The sequence below is a fragment of the Cebus imitator genome, unplaced genomic scaffold, assembly GCF_001604975.1.
Source record: "Cebus imitator isolate Cc_AM_T3 unplaced genomic scaffold, Cebus_imitator-1.0 Scaffold82, whole genome shotgun sequence".
Lineage (NCBI taxonomy): Eukaryota > Metazoa > Chordata > Mammalia > Primates > Cebidae > Cebus > Cebus imitator.
The window spans coordinates 1,205,718-1,217,475 of record NW_016107397.1 but is presented as its reverse complement, the minus strand read 5'-3'; the positions used below and the strand labels follow the sequence as shown (position 1 = coordinate 1,217,475).

The following is an 11,758-nucleotide window of genomic DNA, read 5'->3' as shown; positions in this document are numbered from 1 at the left end:
AGAGCACCCAGCTGTTGCTTGTTGCCCATAGCCACAAAAACCCCACACCCCAGGAAGTCAGCGCGACTTCTCTGGCCCCCTTTCCCCGGACCATAGAACCTCACTCGGGAACTGAATAAATTGGCATTTAATTTTCTTATACTGGCCTCAGTTTCCTCATTTTAAACTCGGCAATAACCCTTACATACATGACTGTGCCTTTAGGTATATATGTGACCAAGAAGAATCAGAGAAAACACTGGAAAACAGAAAGTATCAAGAAATTTAGCAGTGGCTCACGCCTGTAATCCCAGCACTTTGGGGGGCCAAGGCAAGCAGATCACCTGAGGTTGGGAGTTCGAGACCAGCCTGACCAACATGAAGAAACCTCGTCTCTACTGAAAAACACAAAATTAGCCGGGCATGGTGGTGCTACCTGTAGTCCCAGCTACTCAGCGGGAGGCTGAGGCAGGAGAATCGCTTGAATCTGGGAGACGGAGGTTGCAGTGAGCAGAGATCGCGCCACTGCACTCCAGCCTGGGCAACAAGAGTGAAACTCTGTCTCAAAAAAAGAAAGAACTTTTCATCAGGCAGTCCCAAAGCGCTCTGCTCTTTTCCTCTTCTTTGCCTCTGTGTCCTCTGTGGTTCCAGTTCCAGCTGAACTTGTGACAATCCCAAATCGCTCCTTCCTCTTTTTCAGTTTCTCATCATCTTCAGACTTTCTGGAGATTGAAGAGATCTTCAGACCAAATCTTCAAGCCCTTTCCTTCAGCTTATCCAAGTTAACCATGGGTTTGTTATCAGATAACAGAACTTTTGTTGGAAGTGAAGAAATCCCAAACTTAGCTACCCAAGAGCTTTCTTACTCTGCAAGCTCACAGGTACTGTGGGAAGTAGAAATGTTCCTTTTTAAAGTTTCCTTTCTGGTTAAAGAATAAGCACACTAACAACTTTGTTAAGCCCTATCCCATGTAGCTGTGAGACATGCCATGCTTACAGGCACGTAGTACATTCTATGTCCTTATACTTTAACCAAGATACCTGTGCTGGACGTGCTCACAGGCATGCCCTAGCTCTCCATTGCTTTTACCTGTTTAGAAAAGTTTTCAGTAGTTAGTGAATTGGGTTTTAGTTTAGCTTGTGAGGTCTGGCTCCAGCCAACTGAGATCAGACACAGCAGTAAGGAGACCCCAGACGTGCAAGGGATAAATTTGTGTGTATTCTCTTTGTTCATTGTACTCTCGTGGCAAGATGGCTAGTGAGGGTACCCTTCCTGCAGTCCAGGAAGTAAAAATTGCGTTGCTGAAAGATCCTTTGTCTCAGTGCTGATTTTTCTTTGCAGCACCGAGCATCTGTTTCCAACAGGTACATTGAATCGATACGCCCGCTTCTGCATTCTCTCAGTCTGTGGTATTTCAGATGCAGTTTTCACTACACTATTTTCTGCTGCCACCATCAACAGTTTTTTCAGGGGGTTCTTTCTCATTGATGGGGAGCCCTATGGGCTTCATTTCTTTCTCTGTTTCATCTCCCACTACATCTTCTTCATTTGCCTCTTCTTCAGCATGTTTTTCAAGATATGCCTGCAGCTTGAGGATAAGGTCTTACTTTATTCCCTTGCTCTCCAAACCAAGACATTCTTTTTTTTTTTTTTTTTGAGTAAAGACAGGGTTTTGCCATGTTGGTCAGGCTGGTCTCAAATTCCTGACCTTCAGTGATCCGCTCCCCTTGGCCTCCCAAAGCACATGTCTTTTTTTTTTTGAGATGGACTTTCACTCTTGTTGCCCAGGCTGGAGAGCAATGGCGCCATCTCAGTTATCTCAGTTTACCGCAACCTCTGCCTCCTGGGTTCAAGCGATTCTCCTGCCTCATCCTCTCGAGTACCTGGGATTACCGGCATGCGCCACCATGCCTGGCTAATTTTGTATTTTTTAGTTGTAAGGCCAGTTGCCTCGCCAGGAGGCCGGACACACCCACCTCTGCACTCAGCACCTGACTCTGCACCCGGCACCAGGCTCTGCACTTGGCACTTAGCTCTGCTGCATGGCTCCCTTGGAAGGCTGCCCTGGCCGGCTCTCGCACCGGAAAACCTGCCCAACAACCCACCAACCAATAGCGGCCCACCCCTTCTCAATCCCGCTCCCCTGGACCCAATCAGGGCACCCAGCTGTTGCTCCTTCCTCCTAGCCATTAACACCGCCAACCCCCCCGCCCCGCCCCGCCCCAGAAAGTCAGTGCGACTTCTCTGGCCCCCTTTCTCCAGACCATAGGACCTTGCCTGGGAGCTGAATAAACTGGCATTTAATTTTCTTATACTGGCCTCAGTTTCCTCATTTTAAGCTCGGCAATGACCCTTACAAGTGGTGCCAAAAACCCGGGAGGAGTTCAAGACCCCTCCTGGGGGAAACTGACTCCTCTACCATAAGCCGAACCAGGGAGCCTCTGCCTCTCCGATCGTCTGCAGCCATCACTCGGTAAGACTCCTATTGCCCATAACCCCATCCTCTGTTTGCTCCGATCTGAGGAGACCCTGTCCTTAATTGCGGCTGCGTCAGGGAATCCTTCCTGTCTTGAGCTGTGGGTCTCACGGAGACGTCCCGGTGCCCCTGCTTGCCCGTTCCAGAAGACAGGAATATTGTGGAGACATCCCTATACTCCTCTCCTTCCCCGTAACCTCCAGTACTCAGGTGTTGAGGTCCGGGACGCCGTTCCTCACTCCTGACTATCCTGCGACAGAGAGGGAACTATGGGTAATCAGGAGTCCCCCAAGTCGCCGTTGGGACGTCTAGTCCAAAATTTACCCAAGCTGGGCCTCTCCATAAAAAAGAAAAGGCTGTTTTTCCTCTCCACCGTGGCCTGGCCCCAGAATCCTCTGGACAGCCAGTCCAAGTGGCCACCGGAAGGAACTTTCGATTTTGGCATTCTAACTGACTTAAACAATTTCTGTCAAAAAATGGTAAATGGTCAGAGGTCCCCTATGTTCAGGCTTTCTGGTATCTTCGCTCCCGTCCCACCTCTGTTCCTCTTGTACCACCGCTCAGGTGCTCCTGGCCAAGGAAACTCCCTCACCGCCCTCGGCCCCCCACCATCCTCCTCCTTTTCTGACCCCGACCCACACGAAGAACTCTCCTTTCCACCCGTCCAACCCACTAACCCTCCGCCCTATGCGGAACCTCAACCCCCTCCGGCTCCTCCTCTTCCTGGTCCCAACCTGGCCTCTCCTGTCAGTGCTCACACTCGCTCGTGCTGTGCTCCTGACAATGAAACCTCCCTTCTTTGCCCCCTGCACGAGGTCGCCGGAGCGGAAGGCGTTGTTCGAGTGCATGTTCCCTTCTCCCTCTCTGATCTATCAGCCATTGAGAAACGCCCAGGGTCATTTTCCACCAATCCTACTGCTTACACCAAAGAATTCCGCTACTTCACCCAGGCTTACGACCTCACCTGGCATGATACCTATGTAATTCTGTCCTCCACCCTTACTCCAGATGAGCATGATTGCATCCTTACGGTGGCCCGGGTGCACGCTGATCAGGTACATCTCACAGACAATCAAGTGCCAGTAGGTGCGGCAGCGGCCCCTGAGGCCGACCCTAATTGGAATTATCCAACTGGTCAAGATGGCCGCTGCCAAGACCAAATGCTACAGTGCCTCCTAGCAGGCATGCAAAGCACAGCCCAAAACGTAGTTAATTATGATAAATTTAGGGAAATAACTCAGGGCCCTACTGAAAACCCAGCCGCCTTCCTTGACTGATTAACCAATGCTATGATCCTTCATACCCGGCTGGACCCGGCCCCTTTAGTGGGGACTACAGTTCTAGCCACCCATTTCATCTCTCAGTCAGCGGCTGACATTAGAAAGAAGCTTAAAAAGGCTGAGGAGGGCCCCCAAACTCCCATATGAGACCTGGTAAACATGGCATTTAAAGTTTTTAATGGCCAAGAGGAAAAAGCTGACGCCACCCACCAGGCCCGTCTACAGCAAAAGGTAAGCCTCCAAACCCAAGCTCTTGTGGCAGCCCTGAGGCTGGCAGCCCACGAGGTGCTGGTGGAGGGGGTCCATCAAAGCCCACCAAGAACTCCGGAGGTGTTCCGCCTGGGCCCTGTTTCAAGTGAGGTCAGGAGGGACACTGGGCACTGACCACCTACCAAGCCCTGCCCAGACTGCAAGCAGCTTGGACATTGGCGCAGTGATTGCTCATCCCAGACTATAGGCACAGCCCCCGCACCTCTATGTGGAGGGCAGGCCGGTCCACAGGAAGCAATCCCATCACTTGAACTTCTCCGCCTTCTGGGTGACTGACGCAGCCCGGACTCGAAGACCCGCATCACCCTTGCTGAGCCCAGGGTAATGCTGCAGGTAGCGGGTAAGTCCATTTCCTTCTTAGTAGACATGGGGGCTATTCTGTATTGCCTTCCTACTCAGGACCTAGCATACCTTCAGTCATGGGAATGGACAGTAAGCCTTCCTGTCCTAATCAAACCCATCCTTTAGCCTGTGTCCTCAAGGGACACCCCTTTTCCCACTCCTTTTTAATCATACCCTCATGCCCAGTCCCCCTTTTAGGACAAGACATTCTTTGTACAGCCCCTCTTTTTCTCACCAGGTCTGCAACAAACAATTGAGCAGGTACACAAGGCATGTGTCACTTGTTCTAAGGTCTCGCCTCAGGGAGGCTTAAGGCCACAGTTTCCTACCCACCAAATGCATGGCAACCTACCGGCCCAAGACTGGCAAATTGACTTCACTCATACGCCCACTCACGAAAAGCTCCGCTACCTCCTAACTTTTGTAGATACCTTTTCAGGTTGGATGGAAGCCTCCCCCACTCCCTGGGAGATGGCAGACATGGTGACCTCCCTCTTTACTCAGGAAATCGTCCCTCGCTTCGGCCTACCTGCCACCACCCAGTCGGACAACGGTCCAGCATTTACAGCCCAAGCAGTCCAGCTAGTCGCCAAGTCCCTCAACATCTCCTGGGAGCTGCACATCCCTTACTGTCCTCAGTCGTCGGGTAAAGTTGAAGGGGCCCACGGCATCCTCAAAGACCATTTGGCCAAACTTGCTATTGAGGTAAAGCTCTCTTGGCCCACACTCCTACCTCTTGCCCTGGCCCGGGTCCGGGCCACCCCACGGGGGCCAATGGGCCTTAGCCCCTTCGAAATGCTGTACGGCTGGCCTTTCCTGGTGTATCACAACCTCCCTGTAAACCCTCTCCACTGGCCTCCTACCTTCCCTTTCTCTCCCTCCTCCGCCACCTGTTATGGGAGCACACGGACCGCTCCCTCCCTGTTGCTCCAGGACCAGAGGACTCCTACCCAGTGGCGCCTCTCCAACTGGGCAACAGCGTTCTCCTCCGAGAACTCAAACCAGGATCCTTGCAACCCAGGTGGTCGGGACCCCACATTGTTATCCTAACCACCCCCACAGCCGCCAAACTCCTGGGTCACGCTCCGTGGTACCATGTGTCCCGCCTCAAACTGGCCCCCCAAATGATCAGTGGAAATCTGAATCCCTGGACCCCACTTACGTCTGCCTCACCTATGGCCCCGACCCATCGCCCCCTAACCCTTCAGAGCCTCCTTCCCTTTCCCTTGTGTGCCTGTCACCTTGGTCCCGCAGTTAGAGGTATACGGACAGGCCAAACTTCCGTCCCTCCTTCCACCCTCCCCTAATCACCAAGACAGACGAGCAGTCTTCCTCCCAATGGCCGTTGGTCTCTCTCTAGCATCCTCTCTGGCGGTGGCCGGGCTGGGTAGCGGCGCCCTGGGCTACAGCATCACTTCAGCCACTCAACTAGAGGATCAGCTTCGCGTGGCTATCGAAGCGTCGGCCGCCTCCCTGGCCTCCCTCCAGCGACAAATCACGTCGCCGGCCCGGGGAACTCTCCAGAACCGAGGGGCCCTTGACCTGCTGACAGCAGAAAAGGGAGGTGCCTGTCTGTTTCTTCAGGAGCAGCGCTGCTATTAATGAAACGGGCCTTGTGGGGAAAATGTCAACACTATCACCTCCAAGACGACCTCTGCAAGAAGCAGAATGCGTCAGTCTCCCCTCTCAACGGGTGGCAATCCCCCATGCTTCCCTGGCTAACCCCATTATCACTCCCGTTATCATAGTTTGTCTTCGGTTAATGCTGGCCCCTTTTTTCCTCAGGTTTTTACAGGCCCGCATGAGGGAAACTTCCAGGGTGGCCGTAAACCAGATGCTACTTCACCCCTATGTCCGACTCCCAACCGAGGCACCAGCCAACTGACCCTTCTCCCTCACGCCGCCCCTGTTCAGCAGGAAGTAGCCGGAAAGAAGCGGCGTCCTATATCATCAAAAGGGTCGGAACGTAAGGCCGGTTGCCTCGCCGGGAGGCCAGACACACCCACCTCTGCACGCAGCACCTGACTCTGCACCCGGCACCAGGCTCTGCACCCGGCACCAGGCTCTGCACTCGGCACCTGGCTCTGCACGCAGCACCTGACTGCACCCGGCACCAGGCTCTGCCTCATGGCTCTCCTGGAAGGCTCCAGCTGATGCAACCCTGGCCGGCCCTTGTACTAGAAAAACCCGCCCAACAACCCGCCAACCAATAGCGGCCCATCCTGTCCCAATCCCACTCCCCCGGAGCCAATCAGAGCACCCAGCTGTTGCTTGTTACCCATAGCCACAAAAACCCCATGCCCCAGGAATCAGCGCGACTTCTCTGGCCCCTTTCTCCGGACCATAGAATCTCGCCCGGGAGCTGTTTCCTCATTTTAACACGGCAATGACCCTTACATTAGTAGAGATGAGGTTTCTCTATGTTGGTCAGGCTGGTCTTGGACTCCTGACCTCATGTGATCCACCGGCCTCCACCTCCCAAAGTGCTGGGATTACAGGTGTGAGCCACCACACCCAGCCCAAGACATTCTTGCTTTAGTTCAGCAAGCTTCAGCTTATGGAACTCCACTGTCTTGGTCACGATCTTGTTACCTCTCCGCCCAGATGATTTTTAAGATTTTGTAGAGACAGGGTCCCACTAGGTTGCCCAGGCTGGTCTTGAACTACTGGGCTCAAGCAGTTCTCCTGCCTCAGCCTCCGAAAGTGTTGGGATTACAGGTGTGAACCTCAGCGTCCAGCTGAGACATGCTTTTATTTTCCTGATTCTCCTCCATCTCTGTTGCACACAAACCAGGATGGTGCTTCCTCCTGGAAGAGCTTTCCCAGGGCCGGGAACCCCTCCTACCACACTGCGCCTTCTTCCGGCTTCCCTCACTAGCTCCCCATGTTCAGGTCTCACTGGCACAGCAGACAGGGGAGTTTCTTTACATCCACTCACCTTCTCTTTCTTCCTTGCTTTTTTTTGAGATGGAGTCTCCCTCTTGCCCAGGCTGGAGTGCAGTGACGTCATCTTGGCTCACTGCAACCTTCACTTCCCAGGTTCAAACAATTCTCCTGCCTCAGCTTCCCGAGTAGCTGGGATTACAGATGTGCACCACCATGCCTAACTAACATCTGCATTTTTTTTTTTTTTGAGACCGAGTTTCAATCTTGTTGCCCAGGATGGAGTGCAATGGCGAGATTTCTGCTCACTGTCATCCCTGCTGCCCAGGTTCAAGTGATTCTCCTGCCTCAGCCTCCTGAGTATCGGGGATTACAGGTGTGTGCCACCACACCTGGCTAATTTTTGTATTTTTTTTTCTGGAAAATGACTACTGCAGTAAATTTTTGTGTTTTCAATAGAGACAGGGTGCCACAATGTTGGTCAGGCTGGTCTCAAACATCTGACTTGGTGATCTGCCCGCCTCAGCCTCCCAAAATGCTGTGATTACAGGCCTGAGCCACCACACCTGGCCAATTTTTGCATTATTCCCCCAATTTCCCCTTTTTTTTTTTTTTTTTTGAGACAGAGTCTCGCTCTGTCGCCCCGGCTGGAGTGCAATGGCACGATCTCCGCTCACTGCCACCTCTACCTCCCAGATATAAAGGTAGCTAGAGAAAGGAGAATAGACCCAAAGTCAGGCAAGAAACTTTTATTAATCTGCTGGGCTGCTCTGTAACAATCAGAGGAGGCAGTCCCAACTTTATAACCCATGGACTTATATGGGGGAAGAGAGGGGATAAGGGAGTTTTCAGTAACAGGCACAGAGATAGTTCATTAACTTGTAACAGACCTACAATACTTCATCCTGTGATTTTTGTGGCAGCAGTCTTTTAAAAAAAAGACAGAAACCAGGATTTGTACAGATATGTGTCAAACAGGAATTCACAAGTATGGAAAACCAACACGTTTTCCCTGTCCTCCCTCGAGCTGCCTGGATAGCTGTAATGAGGCTTTGCTTAATTGCCACAGGTCTGGCAGCCTTGATGTGGCACCTAGCTAGGGGTTCAGGAGTGCAGCTGCAGAGCCTTCAGAGGAGAATGGGGGTCAGCCTGTGCAGAGGGGACTTTCTGAGACAGCACAGCTGGTCCCTGACATTCCAGCCTCTTGATAGGTAATAGAGCAGGAGCGCCAGAGTCATCTGGCTGCTTCTTGCTGGATAAGGACGACATATGGGGTGGGGGCTAGATCGCAGGGACTGCCGGTATTCTTGAAGCAGCATCGTATCTTGTATTGTTGCATGGGTGAAAGCTTTAATTCGGTCCTGTAAGAACTGGGTGACAAGTCCAGAGAGGCAGGGGCAGCTGCTTGAAGGAGAAGAGTAGAAACAAGAGGTCCAGCCAGTGGGAGGAGCCAGGGTGCCCAGCTCCAAAGATTAGCCCAGGAGTCCGAGAGGCGCTGCCTGGTTTCAGAAGCTTTGTCATTTAACCGTCGAGTGGCATCCTGTACTAGTCCTGACTGGTTAGTAGAGAGACAGCTTTCTTCCCCTAAAAAGGTGCACAGTCCTCCTTTCTCGGCAGTGAGGAGGTCTGAACCCCGACGGTGTTGGGGTGTAACTGCTGCTAGAGAGTCTGTTTGGGATGGAAGAGTAAGAGTGGCTTCTGCTCTGGCTGGCAGGCTGTCTGACAGGCCTCTGGAGAGGGTGTGACAGTAGGCCAGGGAGTGGACAGCCCTGCCATCCCTGCTCCTGTGGCCGCAGGAATTCCAAGTCCTATTAGCAGGGGCGTTGGCCGCAGGGCTCGGCGCTGGCTGACTTGAGCTTTGACGGGAGCTGGTAAGTTTGGTTCCCTGGAGCAATGTCTGTTTGGGGCTTAGACAGGCTGGGGTGCAGGTGCCAGTCCAACCAGTGTGGAGTCAGAGGTAAGTTGAGGTCCCACACATGCAAAACATGCCGTGGCTGGCAGACGGAACTGGCTGTGGTTGTTAAAAAGGTGTGTGAGTTTCTTGTTACTCTCCCAGGCTCCTGGGGTGCCAGCTAGGGCAGTCCGCTAGGCGGCTGAAAAGGGGTGAGTGGGGAAAGCTGAGTGACTCCCGGTGCTTTGTTTCCCATTGGACAGAGAATGGTTTTGTAACTACAGTACCCATTCAGAGGAGTGGTTAAATGTGGGCATCAGGAGGCATTCTTCAGGGCGGGGGCCGCGCTGCAAGGGCTCCGGGGGTGTGCAGTCATGCAGTGAGGATGCCTTCCGTGGCAGAAGCCTGACGTTTGTTCAGCGGAGAGTTACTAACGACTTTAGGGGGTCCTGAAAAGTGGACAGGCCGCCTAAAGGGAGCGGCCTGGGAGACCTGAAAGTTCTGACAGTCGGCCGGGGCCTGAGGCCGTACAGTGTAGTTGCATTTCGGGGCGGTAGGTGCCCAGAGGTAGAACTGAGGACAGATGGCACTGAGAGCAAATTGGGGCTCGGAGAGCTAACTCTGCACTCCTGGTGGTGGGGCCGCCTACGGGCTTGTTTTATTGTCTGTGCGTTGGGTGACTGGAAATAGAGGCACGCAGTTGTTCTGCGCGTCCCGTGAAAGTATTTTTTGTTGTTTCTGACATGGGAAACCTGGCTGATGACTGCATGTCTAAGGGCTGGGGAGGATTTACCTTCATATTGGGGATGAATGATGGCTTACCTCGGTAGAAACCCAGGTTTCTGCAGGGGCAGGAGTGGCAGTGTATGCAGAGCTGACAGGGAGAGGCACAGCCAGCCGTCTCCTGCTGGGTGGCGTTGGATTGAGTCAGTGGTGAATGGGTTAAGCTCAGGGTTTTGTAGAGGTGGTTGGGGTGACAGGAAGGGGGAGGCTGTGGGGCTGCAGGGCAGCCACAGGAGCTGCAGAGACAGATAAAGAGTGAGCAGAAAGGTAAACAGCTGCGTTTCATCTGGGAGAAGTCCCACAGAGTGCCTTGGAAAAGTAGGTCATTTATCCACTCCAAAAGAGAGTCAAGAGTGGGAGCACGGGGGAGAAACCAGATGTCTTCACAGACGAGCAGAGAAAGGGGTAAAGCGGCAGCATAGGCAGGGGCAAGCATTTAGGTTTCTTTAGGGACTCAGAGTACTTACGGCTTTTTTTTGGCGGGGGGACAGAGTTTCGCTCTTGGTACCCAGGCTGGAGTGCAATGGCGCGGTCTCGACTCATTGCAACTGCTGCCTCCTGGGTTCAAGCAATTCTCCTGCCTCAGCCTCCCGAGTAGCTGGGACTACAGGCGAGTGCCACCATGCCCAGCTGATTTTTGTATTTTTAGTAGAGATGGGTCCACCATGTGGACCAGGATGGTCTCAATCTCTTGACCTCATGATCCACCCGCCTCAGCCTCCCAAAGTGCTGGGATTACAGGAGTGAGCCACCGTGCCCGGCCTGTACTTATGGTTTTTAAGAGGAGGCAGGCAGCAGGGTCGCCCTCGGGCACAGGCGTGAGGCGCAGTTGGCTGGGCTGAGAAGGGAACTGGAGAACCGGCAGAGGATGGCCATGGGCGGGTGAGCGGGCGCTTCAGGAGCTCTTTTTAATCTGGAAAGATGGCACCAAGAGACGTGTCCTGGGAGTTTAGCTGCGGTGGGGATGTGAGAAGCACTTGCAAGGGACCTCCCGCGTTGGTTTAAGGCTTGCTGGGTTCAGAGTTCTTAGGAAGACATGTTCTCCTGGTAGGAGGGTCTGGTTGGTGCGGCCTTCCTGGGGCTTTGGGAGGCCTGGTCCGCTTGTTCACGGAGGAGATGGCGGAGGACGGAAACTGTTGGGAGGTATTCTCCTAGCTGAGAGTTGGAAGGGGTCTGTTTTGTAAGAGGAAAGGGCGTCCATCCATGAACTCCAACGGGCTGAGGAAGGAGGGGGCTTTCGGGCTGGCTCTGATGCGGGCTAGGGCTGTGGGCAGAAGAGAGCTCCAGGGTGGCTGGGCTTCTAGAGCGAGTGTGGTTAACTGAGATTTAACGACCCCATTTGCCCTCTCACCTTTCCTGAGGACGGGGCTGGTGTGGGGTACGGAGGCGCCACTGGGCGCCGAGGGGCCTCTTGGGCGATTTGGGAGATGAAGCGAGGACCGATGTCTGATGGTATGTAATGGGGAAGACCAAATCTGTCAGGTCTGCATACGACAGCCTGGAGCCTGGAAGTCTGAAGTCCTGCTTGCCTAGACCAGGACAAGCCCCTCACCCAGCCCTGCCGTCCTCACTCTTCTTACGATGATGTGAATACCTCTCACCCATCCTGCTGTCTTAACTGCTCTTCCGCCTCACCCCCACCTGCCACTGTAACTGAACTTGTGGTCATGTATACCCCTTGCCCCTACCCCCCCACCACTGTAACTGATCTTACTCTGCAACACCCCCGCCCCCTAAAAAACTGCCCCAACCAATCCAAGCACTTTGGAGGCCAAGGCGGGTGGATCACCTGAGGTCGGGAGTTCAAGACCAGCCTGACCAACATGGTGAAACTGTGTCTTTAAAAAAAAAAA

General features: G+C 53.4%; 1 pseudogene; it reads right to left on the bottom strand.

Moving 5' to 3' along the window:
- Window positions 1-565: 565 nt before the first annotated feature.
- LOC108307915 lies at window positions 566-11,510 on the bottom strand (annotated as a pseudogene).
- Window positions 11,511-11,758: the final 248 nt, after the last annotated feature.